Raw genomic sequence first — 13,435 nt, 5'->3', positions numbered from 1 at the left:
AGTCAACCAATCCACTCCGAATTTAATCAGAGTGGCGTAATTATAATACCTTATGTTAGGGAAAGCGAATACACCGTGTTTTTTTGCATAACTCAATTTTTCTATTGATATACGTGCCTTCCGTTTACCCCATATGAATCTTGAGCTTACTCTGTTATATATATCAATATCTTTCTTCTTGATCACTAGTGGTAAGTTCTGAAGACGAAATAATATTTTGGGGAAAAAAATCGTTTTTATCAAAATTATGCGCGCCGATACTGATAAATAATACAGGTTCCACTTTCCTATTTCTGCTTCCATATTATCAAATAATTCTTTGTAATTCAACTGGTACCACTCCCCTGGGTTCCTCCCAATTTTGATCCCTAAGTAATTGATAAACTGCACCTCTTTAAAGATTGTATTTTGACTCGACTTAGTTTTTTTTATCCATAAAATTTCAGATTTTGCAGGGTTTATTTTATACCCTGTAAATGAACTAAATTTCTTAATTGATTGTAAAAGTTGTGGGATGCTGGTAGCTGTGTCATGCACGAATAATAAAATATCATCCGCGTAAAGTGAGATCGTCATACTTTCTGCCCCTATCTTAACTGGTATTAATTTGTGTCTGATGTATATCGCCAAAGGTTCGAGCGCTATATCAAATAGTAAAGGGGAAAGCGGGCATCTTTGACGTGTACCTCTTTCGAGGATTATTGGCGTAGATAATTCCCCATTGATTAGCAACTGTGACTTAGGTTTCTTGTAAATCACTTTGATCAGATCGAGCAGGGCACCCGAGAATCCGAACTTCTCCAAAGATACAAAAAGATGGTCCCACCCTATTGAGTCAAATGCCTTCTCGGCGTCTATTGTTATTAATGCGATATCTTTATCTGTCTGATTCTTTCTCTTCCCTGGGGTGTCCTGCTCAACCCGATAAAAATGATCCACCATTGCTAACACTCTCCTCATGTTACGGAAGGAATTCCTGCCTGGTATGAACCCAGCCTGATCTGTGTGTATCAAATCTGGTATTACTTTCTTCAGCCTTTCTGCTATTATTGACATTAATATCTTATAGTCATGATTTAATAATGAGATGGGGCGATATGATGACATGTTTGTAGCGTCTTTCCCCTTTTTATGTATTAATGATATAATTGCATTAGAAAAATATGGAGATTTCATATCGTTCTTAAGATAATATCTGTTGTATAGTTTAGTTAACGTCCCTATTATTGTTTCTGCCATCATCTTATAAAATTCGGCCGAAAGGCCGTCTGGCCCGGGGGCTTTCCCTGATTTAGCTTTTTGAATTGCTTTTAACACCTCCCCTTCAGAAATTAATTCATTTATTTGTTGTAATGCTACGGGGGTTACTTTAGGGGTCTCAATCTGTTCCCAGAATTGTTGCCTGTCTTTCTTGTTTATTTCCTCCTTCCTGTATATCTTCTGATAATATTGTAGGAATCTTTCTCTTATTGTTGTAGGACTGGTATACAGGTCCGTTCCTTCTTTAATTGTAGAAATTATATTACGTTTCTTACGAAACTTAGTTATTTTGCCCAAATGTTTTGCCGAAATACCCTGCAGTCCTTGGAATCTCGCCCTGCACTTTGCCTCCTCATTAGCCCATTTTTCTTTCATAAATTGTTCTCTTTCTGTTTTGGCATACGCATATTTTTCCCACTTATCCCGATTAGGGTTATTTAGGTACCTTGTATATGATTTTCTAACTTGATTTGCCAACTGCACTTCCCTGGCCTTGTTTTTACGATTTAACTTGACCATATATGCCTTTATCTCCCCGCGCATGACTGCTTTACCGGCCTCCCACAAAATCTCTAACTTCTCCTCATACTCTCTATTCATTGCAATATACTCTTTCCATTTATTTGAGACCCAATTAACAAATTTCGTATTTTTAGACATGTACCCGGGGAATCTAAAAGTATTTATCTTATTACTCGCCTTGTCCTGAGTTAGTATCTCACAACTAATTACTGCATGATCGGTCAATATTATCTCTTCTATTTGTGTATTAATCTCGTATTTTAAGAGGTGTTCATCTATTAGGAACATGTCTATTCTGGAAAAGCATCTATACGACTTAGATTCACACGTATAAGACCGTTCGTCTGGATGCTGCAGTCGCCAAATATCATGGACTTTGATACATTTTAAGACATTACGGAAAAACCTTGCCTCTCTCTGATATATCTGTCTGTGACCGATCCTAGATCTATCACTGTCTGGGTATGGTGTTGTGTTCATGTCCCCTGCAATAATCAAATTCTGACCTAGGTTCGGCGTCACTTCCTTTATTATCTGTTGCCAAAACTTCCTTTCAAATGTGTTAGGTGCGTATATATTACACAGGGTCCAGATTATTTCATCAATTTTAACTTGTATAATTATATATCTGCCCTGCGTATCCAGTTTAGTTTTTAATATTTCATAATCCAGGCTTCTGTTGAATAGTATTGCCACCCCACACTTACGTGTTGTACATGGGGTGGCAATAATTTCTGTAAGCCAGTTAGTTCTTAACTTATCTATTTCATGAGCTTTTAGATGTAATTCCTGCAGGAATATAATGTCTGGTTTCTGTTTCTTCAGTACTTTGAAGATATTCTTACGTTTAATGGGGGAGGTTATCCCTCCCACATTCCATGATACAAAGTTAAGTGATCCACTCATCTTTTACTAAAATCTTTTGGTTAACCACCAGACGTGGACGATATGAAAAAAGAGAGGAGAAGAAAAAAAAAAAAAAAAAGTATGCCTCTCATTGCCCAGCCCCCCCACCTCCCCCAACTGTTTCCATTTCTCTGCTCTCCTTCCCTTAATCTCTGCATTTTTGACCACCCATGTAGAGCTTTCCATCTAGTATCATTACACTTCTATATTATTCTCGGCACAAAAATTTTTTGCTTCTTCCACCGTATTAAGTGCTGTGACACCGTCTATCCCTAAAACCGTAATTTTAGCTGGGTATCTCATAGTGGCTCTTAAGCCGGCTTTTATGAGCCCTGTACAGTACGGTGCCATAGCTCGTCTTCTCCCCGATGTCTCCATCGAGAAGTCCTGAAAAATCAGGATTGGTTTGTCACCTATCTGCAATGTTCTCAGTTTTCTATAGTGGTACATTATGCTGACTTTGTCTTGAAAATTCAAATATTTGATAATGATTACTCTTGGCCTAGAATTACTCTCCCTGGGTTGTCTTAGTGGTCCAACCCTGTGTGCTCTCTCCACCTGCAGAGCCCCCTTATCGGGTTGCATTCCTAGTAGATTTGGCAGTGTGACTGCACCGAAAGTTAGTAAATCTTCCTGTCCATTAGTTTCAGGCAGACCGACTATGCGGATATTGCTCCGCCGTGACCTGTCTTCCAAGTCTTCTATTCTTGTATGTTTTGTTTATCCTCTACCTCAGACACCCTATTTTCTACCTCCGTTATTCTGATAGAAAATTGTCTGATTTCCTGCGATAATTCTGAGATCTCTTTTTTCACCATTTCAAATTGAGGTAAAATTAACTCTGCTAATTGATTTATAGTAAGCTGTGTTTCTAGATTTCTTTCTGGGCTCTGAATATTGGGTTCTATGCTAATTTCATTTTGTGCTTTCTGTTTTTTATCCTTTTTCACTGGCATTGCTGGTGATCTATTTTTTGTGTTTGTAATATATTTTTCCATTTATATGTTTCTCTCTTGATCCCAAGTATGTTTACTTACACTTTGTTCTTAAAACAAAAAGGAAAAAAAAAAAAAAAAGGACAATTCTCAGGCAGCTTAAAAGTATTATGTCAACCTCTGCAAAAGTTTTACTCAAAATACCTCAGGGTGCCGATTGCTTAAAGTCAGCCTCCTGAATATCTTTCTTAGTCAAATGCAGCCTGTTCTATTCTTTTTACTATTCGTCACGATACTACAGTGTATCCACTACGCTCTATCTTAGTTCTTTCTGTTGACCCAAGAGACTTATTCTATATCACACTTTGACTATCTTCCTCTTATAAACCGCACCTGTGTAATTTCCACTTTATCTATACCATTTACATATATATTTTAGCAACACAATATGACAACTCTAAACTGTTTTTGGTTATAGTCTTTTCATCTCTTGCCAGAAATAAGTATCCTGTGAATACAATCTTGCTATAAACATTTACTAGGTAGCTGTACAACTTTAAGCTTTTTAATTCAGTTCTGGCCTGTGATCCTGTCTCAGCCACATAAAGAAATATTATCTCAGGCTTTAGAGAAAATCACAATCCTTCTAACACCACATTCACTTTACCCTCCCGTAGAGAGACCCTAGTGCTTAGAGCCGGCAAAGAGAATGACTGGGGGGTGGAGCTAGAGGGGGAGCTATATGGACAGCTCTGCTGTGTGCTCTCTTTGCCACTTCCTGTACGGAATGAGAATATCCCACAAGTAAAGGATGAATCCGTGGACTAGATACACCTTGCAAGAGAAAAAGCATTTTAAGTATAAGATATACAGAGAAATACAGCAGGTATCGTATATTTCAAAGACAACATATATTTTCACCCTAGGCTGCTTATTAAGAGTAGTCTGCAACTAGAACCAATTCAGAATTATGAAATATAAATTTTGGGCTATATTACAAGTGGCGCGCTAACTGTTGCACGCAAGCAATATCATTGCAACAGAAATAGTGCTTGTATTACAAGTTGCAAGTAAACACGATTGTGAGAGTGCAATCGCATTTTACACTCATCGGGTAAGTTCAACTGAAAACCTCAGGTGCTGCTCAGTGATTTCATGGATTGCCTCTATGATCTTGACCCTAAACTCATCTAAACAATGTAGCTTTGATAAGTAGACAAATGTTTTGACATAACCCCATAGAAAAAATAGTCCACCGGGGGTCAGATCAAATTTATATGTATAGCGTAATGTAGAGGTTTAGTCGTATTAGTCCAGCAGACAAATTTTGTTAATCTTTTATTTTAGCCCTAACACTTTACTTCAGGTCTTAAGTCATGCTAAGTTTTTTTTAGTGCTTTTATTTATTGTAATGTAAGCAAACATAAGGGATTAAAGGCTTGCAGAGGTCATTGCCAGGTGAAGTTGATATACTACCCATTAAACTGTTATTCTACCCCTAACACAGAATACACAGAGACCAAATTTCGGATTAGATAAGATCATCACTGGTCTCTTTATTATGATAACAATCAGTTATAAACTGACAGTTTGGTTAACAGAGAATGCTAACTCCTCAGTACTACAAGAGGTAAGAGGCCCCATCAAAACTGCATCAGAGCTTCGCTCCACCCAAAGAAGATGATACTTGGGGTTTTTGGAGATCATATGGCCTACCTACATGGGAAAAAGGGCACTTTGGATGCCACCCAAAGCAATCCACCCCTTCCCTGCCTGGCTATCACTCCTCCCTTTTCTTCTCCTCCAATAAGTTTGAGGCTGCAATTCTCCCGCCACCAAAAGTTAACATATCCTATGTTACTCTTGCCACCCATCAAACTCCATACCCCCGACTTACAGGAGAGGAATGAGAGCCCTTATTATATCCTTAATAAAAATATCTAAACCCTCATCTGACAAAGTACCCTGTTTGCCCTATATAGCTCTCTTTTGTTGGGCGTAATGGAATTGTGCTTTGCTATGAAACCATGTTCCCCCAGTGACGGTCCTTCCTGCATACCTATTCAACTTTTTTCCTTATTCTGTACACCGCCCCAGCTGAGCTCATAAATCTGCAGTTGATTCTGGAAATCATATTGGACCTGACCACCCCACTACTACCCTGGGTGCCCAAGATCTAGTCCAGCCTATATCAGAATGAATAATCCTAGTCAGATCTAATGCTGGGACCAGAGCTAAGTCATTATGACCTAGACGGATAACTATAATGGTGGTTTCGCCCATCTCATCTGAGCATCAACGAGAACACTTTACAAGCCTCCCTTCATCCTAAACACCTAACGGAGACCAGGTAAATGACCATCTCCAATTCTGACCAAAGGGCAAGGGCAAGGCCAAAGCTGTAATAGATGTCCAGTGGACAAAAAAGAGTCAGACAATCCAAACTCTAGCTGCACGTCAGGAGAAGCCTGCAAAAAGAAGATATATCATTAAACCCAATAATGACCCAATCTGCACCCAGAAGCCAACCGGAATGATATCATCTCAATATTGAGCCTAGATCCAATTGTTACTTTTCAGCAACTGGCCGCACATATAGGTCTAGAATACGAGTGGTGCGCTAACAGTTGTGTGCAAGCGATAAAGGGTTTATCGTGGCTGTTTACACGGGTTGAAAGTAGAGCATGCTTTACAAGTTGAAAGTAAACGTGTTTGCTCAAGCACAATTAAAATTAATGAGTGTTTGGTAAGCGTGACTTCAGAGCTCTGGTTAACTGTTACACTTGAATAAAGGTTGCACAAAACACATCAAAAATACATTTAAAAGTACAGTTACTCTCATAATAACACCATCTAATAAAAATGATTAAAAAATAAGGTATAGATATATATTGTATTTATGAATAAATAGAAGATAGCCTTCTATGTGAAGAACATTGAAATGTAAAATCTTAATAAATCGATCTCGGGTTAGAGCACTTGAGAAAATGTGGTCGGGTTTGCACGTAAGGGTGTTTTTAAGCTCCATTGACTTCTATGGGGGAATACGTTGATGGGCTTAATTCTAGCAGAGGTAGCACACGAGTGGGCACAATAAATAGCTCTCCACTTGTATTTTAGCCGATAGATTGTATATACTCGACCTCTACCTACTTATGCAATTCAAATCATTGCTAGAACATCCCTCTGCCGATGCACTCATTGCTGCACCTATTTTAAATGAATGCTAGGCAATTTTAGCCGGATCAAGACCCAGTTTCTCGACGGCTCTCGTCAGAACCCGTCAAATCTGGAAGGATGACAAAGATGAGCTGTTTTTCTCAAACAAAATTTGCGACAATCCCTCGGGACAAGGAATTCAAGCACCAATCGCTTGGGGCAGAAGCCACTGCCCTCGTTGGCATTCAAAGTTAGCTGCTGTGCATGGCACCCTGCTTCAAGCCGCTGCTCTGCAAATAAGCTAACCAATCAAGCAGTACTACCTGTGAACTAGGAGCTACATTCACCCTACTCTCACCACAAAACTGCTTCCATTCATACCACTAGTCTAGAGTAAGATTGCCTGGTAGATGGGACAAGGGAAGCCCTGACTAGGGGTAACAAGCAGGACCAGGATTCACCTGCTGTCAAAGAAAATAGTACAAGCCCTCAGCAGCAACTTTTGGAGACAATCTCCTAACCGTAACCCAATCAAAACATGACAGCTCATCGGCCAGCACGTTGGTCACCCCAAGCACATACTGGGCCCGGAAGTGAATGTTCAGTTCCAAGCAGCACAACACATGAAAACTACTACATTGGAGGAGGCCGACACTCTGTTAATAGCATGCACCATGCTTAGATTGCCTGTCCTAAATACCCTGAATCTGCGACCCCACAACTCCACCACCAAGACAATGGGTAACAGCTCGAGCATGGTAAGATTCGTTAAGAAGCCAGCTTCCCACCAAGCATCTGGCCAGGGGCCCGCTCTTCAGTCACCCTGAAAGTAGGCTGTAAACAAATGCAATTCCCAGCCTTGTGCACATAAGCGAACCATATTAAATTCCAGAAAAAAACGCTCCCATACTCGTACGTCCTCCCCCATTTCCACAGTGAGCATCACCTTCGCTGCAAACCTATTCTTGCCTTTCAGAGCAGCCTCCAGCCTCTTGTTCAATACCCTTCCCATTGGAAAATTTAGTAGATCCAGAAACAACTGAAGGTTTCTAACGGATAAACTTGTCGAGGAAACAGCCATACTAAACGATTCCACCTTCTCTAGTGGTAACCTACACAGCATAAGTTCAAAGCCTAAAAAGTCACATACAGGGCCCTTGTGTCGGTAAGCAGGACTTTAAACATATGCATCATAGACCTCATTTCAGCCATGAGCCCAGCGCATTGGTTCAAACTAAAGTTACCTGTAAAATAAAACCTAACCTGCGTAATGGTGGTTAAGACTTTTGCACAGTATTATATATAGAAATATTTATTTAAGAATATAATTTTTCATATCTAGATACATGATTCTCAGAGGTGTTATTCACACACCTATACTAAATATTAATATCTAGAGATTTTAAGCAGACAGAATCTATTACACTGAACAGCTGTGCTAAAGTTGACTGTGCATGCAAGGACTTTATAATTACAGATAGAGTATTAGCTAGATAGCTTTAATCTCATAATCTGACATCCCACATATTAACAGGTCCTCTTGTTACAGCATTATTTCTGAATGTATGAATAGCCGGCTACAAAAGATAATAATGTTTGTATCTGATTGTTTGATATTATACAAACCAACGCCTAGATTTAGAGTTCTGCGTTAGCTGTCAAAAGCAGCGTTAAGGGGTCCTAACGCTGCTTTTTACTGTCCGCTGGTATTTAGAGTCAGTCAGGAAAGGGTCTAACGCTCACTTCCAAGCCGCAACTTTTCCATACCGCAGATCCCTTTACGCCAATTGCGTAGTCTATCTTTTCAATGGGATCTTCCTAACGCCGGTATTTAGAGTCTTGCCTGAAGTGAGCATTAGACCCTCTACCGACAAGGCTCCAGCCGCAGAAAAAAGTCAGTAGTTTAGAGCTTTCTGGGCTAACGCCGGTTTATAAAGCTCTTAACTACTGTGCTCTAAAGTACACTAAAACCCATAAACTACCTATGTACCCCTAAACCGAGGTCCCCCCACATCGCCGCCACTCTAATAAAAAAATTAACCCCTAATCTGCCGACCACACATCACCGCAACCTACATTATCCCTATGTACCCCTAATCTGCTGCCCCTAACATCGCCGACACCTACATAATATTTATTAACCCCTAATCTGCCCCCCCCAACATCGCCGCTACCTACCTACACTTATTAACCCCCAATCTGCCAACCGGACCTCACCACTACTCTAATAAATGTATTAACCCCTAAACCGCCACACTCCCACCTCAAAAACCCTATAATAAATAGTATTAATCCCTAATCTGCCCTCCCTAACATCGCTGACACCTAACTTCAAGTATTAAACCCTAATCTGCCGACCGGACCTCGCCGCTACTCTAATAAATGTATTAACCCCTAAAGCTAAGTCTAACCCTAACCCTAACACCCCCCTAAATTAAATATAATTTTAATCTAACGAAATAAATAAAAAAAAATTAACTAAAGTCTTACTATTTAAAACTAAATACTTACCTGTAAAATAAACCCTAATATAGCTACAATATAACAAATAATTATATTGTAGCTATTTTCGGATTTATATTTATTTTACAGGTCACTTTGTATTTATTTTAACTAGGTACAATAGCTATTAAATAGTAATTAACTATTTAATAGCTACCTAGTTAAAATAATTACAACATTACCTGTAAAATAAATCCTAACCTAAGTTACAATTAAACCTAACACTACACTATCAATAAATTAATTAAATAAATTAACTACAAGTACCTACAATTACCTACAATTAAATAAACTAAACTAAATTAAAAAAACAAACACTAAATTACAAAAAATAAAAAAAAATTACAAGAATTTTAAGCTAATTACACCTACTCTAAGCCCCCTAATAAAATAACAAAGGCCCCAAAAATAAAAAATTACCCTACCCTAATCTAAATTAAAATAGTTAACAGCTCTATTACCTTACCAGCCCTTAAAAGGGCTTTTTTGCGGGGCATGCCCAAATAAATCAGCTCTTTTGCCTGTAAAAAAAACACAATACCACCCCCCAACATTACAACCCACCACCCACATACCCCTACTCTAACCCAAACCCCCCTTAAATAAACCTATCACTACCCCCTGAAGATCTCCCTACCTTGAGTCGTCTTCACTCAGCCGAGCACCGATGGACCAAAAGAACACATCCGGAGCGGCGGAAGTCTTCATCCTATCCGGGCAGAAGAGGACATCCGGACCGGCAGACATCTTCATCCAAGCGGCATCTTCTATCTTCATCTATCCGACGAGGAGCGGCTCCATCTTCAAGACCTCCGGCGTGGAACATCCTCTTCTACCGACGACTACCGACGAATGAAGGTTCCTTTAAGTGACGTCATCCAAGATGGTGTCCTTCAAATTCTGATTGGCTGATAGGATTCTATCAGCCAATCGGAATTAAGGTAGGAAAAATCTGATTGGCTGATTGAGTCAGCCAATCGGAACAGCCAATAGAATGCAAGCTCAATCCGATTGAACTTGAATCTGATTGGCTGATTCAATCAGCCAATCAGATTTTTCCTACCTTAATTCCGATTGGCTGATAGAATCCTATCAGCCAATCGGAATTCGAGGGATGCCATCTTGGATGATGTCACTTAAAGGAACCTTCATTCGTTGGTAGTCGTCGGTAGAAGAGGATGTTCCACGCCAGAGGTCTTGAAGATGGAGCCGCTCCTCGTCGGATGGATGAAGATAGAAGATGCCGCTTGGATGAAGATGTCTGCTGGTCCGGATGTACTCTTCTGCCCGGATAGGATGAAGACTTCTGCCACTCCGGATGTCTTCTTTTGGTCCATCGGTGCTCGGCTGAGTGAAGACGACTCAAGGTAGGGAGATCTTCAGGGGGGTAGTGTTAGGTTTATTTAAGGGGGGTTTTGGTTAGAGTAGGGGTATGTGGGTGGTGGGTTGTAATGTTGGGGGTGGTATTGTGTTTTTTTATTGTGTTTTTAACAGGTAATAGAGCTGTTAACTATTTTAATTTAGATTAGGGTAGGGAAATTTTTTATTTTGGGGGGCTTTGTTATTTTATTAGGGGGCTTAGAGTAGGTGTAATTAGCTTAAAATTCTTGTAATTTTTTTTATTTTTTGTAATTTAGTGTTTGTTTTTGTAATTTAGTTTAGTTTATTTAATTGTAGGTAATTGTAGGTACTTGTAGTTAATTTATTTAAAGGGACACTGTACCCAAATGTTTTCTTTTGTGATTCAGATAGAGCATGGAATTTTAAGCAACTTTCTAATTTACTCCTATTATCAAATTTTATTTATTCTCTTGGTATCTTTATTTGAAATGCAAGAATGTAAGTTTAGATGCCGGCCTGCTTTTGGTGAACAACCTAGGTTGTCCTTGCTGATTGGTGGATACATTCATCCACCAATTAAAAACTGCTGTCCAGAGTTCTGAACAAAGAAAAAAGCTTTGATGCCTTATTTTTCAAATAAAGATAGCAAGAGGACAAAGAAACATTGATAATAGGAGTAAATTAGAAAGTTGCTTAAAATTGCATGCTCTATAGTGTAGTGTTAGGTTTAATTGTAACTTAGGTTAGGATTTATTTTACAGGTAATTTTGTAATTATTTTAACTAGGTAGCTATTAAATAGTTAATAACTATTTAATAGCTATTGTACCTAGTTAAAATAAATACAAAGTTGCCTGTAAAATAAATATAAATCCTAAAATAGCTACAATATAATTATTCGTTATATTGTAGCTATATTAGGGTTTATTTTACAGGTAAGTATTTAGTTTTAAATAGGAAGACTTTAGTTAATAATATTTAATTTATTTTGTTAGATTAAAATTATATTTAATTTAGGGGGGTGTTAGGGTTAGACTTAGCTTTAGGGGTTAATACATTTATTATTGTAGCGGCGAGGTCCGGTTGGCAGATTAGGGGTTAATACTATTTATTATAGGGTTTTTGAGGCGGGAGTGCGGAGGTTTAGGGGTTAATACATTTATTATAGTGGCGGCGAGGTCCGGTCGGCAGATTAGGGGTTAATAAGTGTTGGTAAGGTAGCGGCGACATTGGGGGGGCAGATTAGGGGTTAATAAATATAATATAGGTGTCGGCAATGTTGTGGGCAGCAGATTAGGGGTGCATAGGTATAATGTAGGTTGCGGCGGTGTCCGGAGCAGCAGATTAGTGGTTAATAATAATATGCAGGGGTCAGCGATAGCGGGGGGTAAGGTTAGGGGTGTTTAGACTCGGGGTACATGTTAGGGTGTTAGGTGCAGACTTAGAAAGTGTTTCCCCATAGGAAACAATGGGGCTGCGTTAGGAGCTGAACGCTGCTTTTTTGCAGGTGTTAGGTTTTTTTCAGCCCAAACTGCCCCATTGTTTCCTATGGGGGAATCGTGCACGAGCATGTTTTTCCAGCTAGCCGCTACCGTAAGCAAAGCTGGTATTGAGAGTTGAAGTAGCGGTAAATATGCCTGTAGGCTCCCTTTTTGGAGCCTAACGCAGCCCTTCAGAGAACTCTCAATACCAGCGTTGTTTGGAAGCAGCGCTATAAAAAAAAACACGTGTAGCTAACGCACCCCTTTGGCTGCAAAACTCTAAATCTAGGCGCAAGTATAATGTTTCACATATAGATACATGATTCTCAGAGGTATTATTCACACATCTATGCTATATATTGATAGCTAGAGAGTTTGTGTTTTTAAACTTGTATGATTGAATAGTTAAACCAATAAAGATAAAGTATGAATGGTTAAAAATCGTTCCTGAATTATTCAGGGAAAATGTTTCCTAAATAATTGCAGGGGTAAAGCACTCTTCTAATCTAACATTACAAAAAAAAAATAAACACTAAATTAGGAAAAATAAAAAACACTAAGATTACAAAAACGAACCGAAATTATAAAAAATAAAAACAATTACACCTAATCTAATAGCCCTAAAAAAATAAAAAAGCCCCCCAAAATAAAACACCCCCTAACCTACAATAAACTACCAATAGCCCTTAAAATGGCATTTTGTAGGGCATTGCCCTAAGTTAAACAGCTCTTTTACCTGTAAAAAAATAAAAAATCCCCCAACAGTAAAACCCACCACCCAACCAACCCCCCAAAATAAAAAACCTAACTCTAAAAAAACCTAAGCTACCCATTGCCCCTAAAGAGGCATTTGTATGGGCATTGCCCTTAAAATGGCATTCAGCTCTTTTACATTGCCCTTAAAAGGGCATTCAGCTCTTTTACAATTTGCCCTAAGCCCTAATCTGAAAAAAACACCCCCCCCAAAAAAGCAAAAAAAATTAACACTAACCCCAGAATATCAGTTTCTGAAGTCTGAACATCCATCTCCATCCAGGTGGCGAGCATGTGAAGTCATAATGGGATGTTTAGAATAACAACTTCTTGGTGGCTACAGCAGACCAACTAATTACAGATAAACACCCACAGGAAATAAATCTTCTATTTTCTCTTCATAACCTTATCTAAGAGGATCTATTGAGCCGAATTCCTGAAGCTAAAACCTTTGATGTGTTCTGTCCTTTGAACTTTTGAAAATTCCTGTGTGTCCTAGAGTTGTAATTTATTTACCTAATGCTATATACAAGAGCTGTGTGATTTTATCTTAACGTAATGATAAAGCTGCCATTTG

At 38.9% G+C, this 13,435-nt stretch overlaps 1 long non-coding RNA gene across 1 annotated transcript in view; it reads right to left on the bottom strand.

The window, feature by feature from the left end:
- LOC128639246 (uncharacterized) overlaps window positions 1–13,177 on the bottom strand; it is a 150,126-nt gene extending 136,949 nt beyond the window's left edge. The window contains exon 1 of the long non-coding RNA XR_008399151.1: window positions 13,097–13,177. This is a non-coding gene — a long non-coding RNA (uncharacterized LOC128639246). The remainder of the gene's footprint in view (window positions 1–13,096) is intronic.
- Window positions 13,178–13,435: the final 258 nt, after the last annotated feature.

Source organism: Bombina bombina, chromosome 1, assembly GCF_027579735.1.
Source record: "Bombina bombina isolate aBomBom1 chromosome 1, aBomBom1.pri, whole genome shotgun sequence".
In the NCBI taxonomy this organism is placed as follows: domain Eukaryota; kingdom Metazoa; phylum Chordata; class Amphibia; order Anura; family Bombinatoridae; genus Bombina; species Bombina bombina.
Note: the sequence above shows the minus strand (reverse complement) of the source record. Positions and strands in the feature narration are given on the sequence as shown.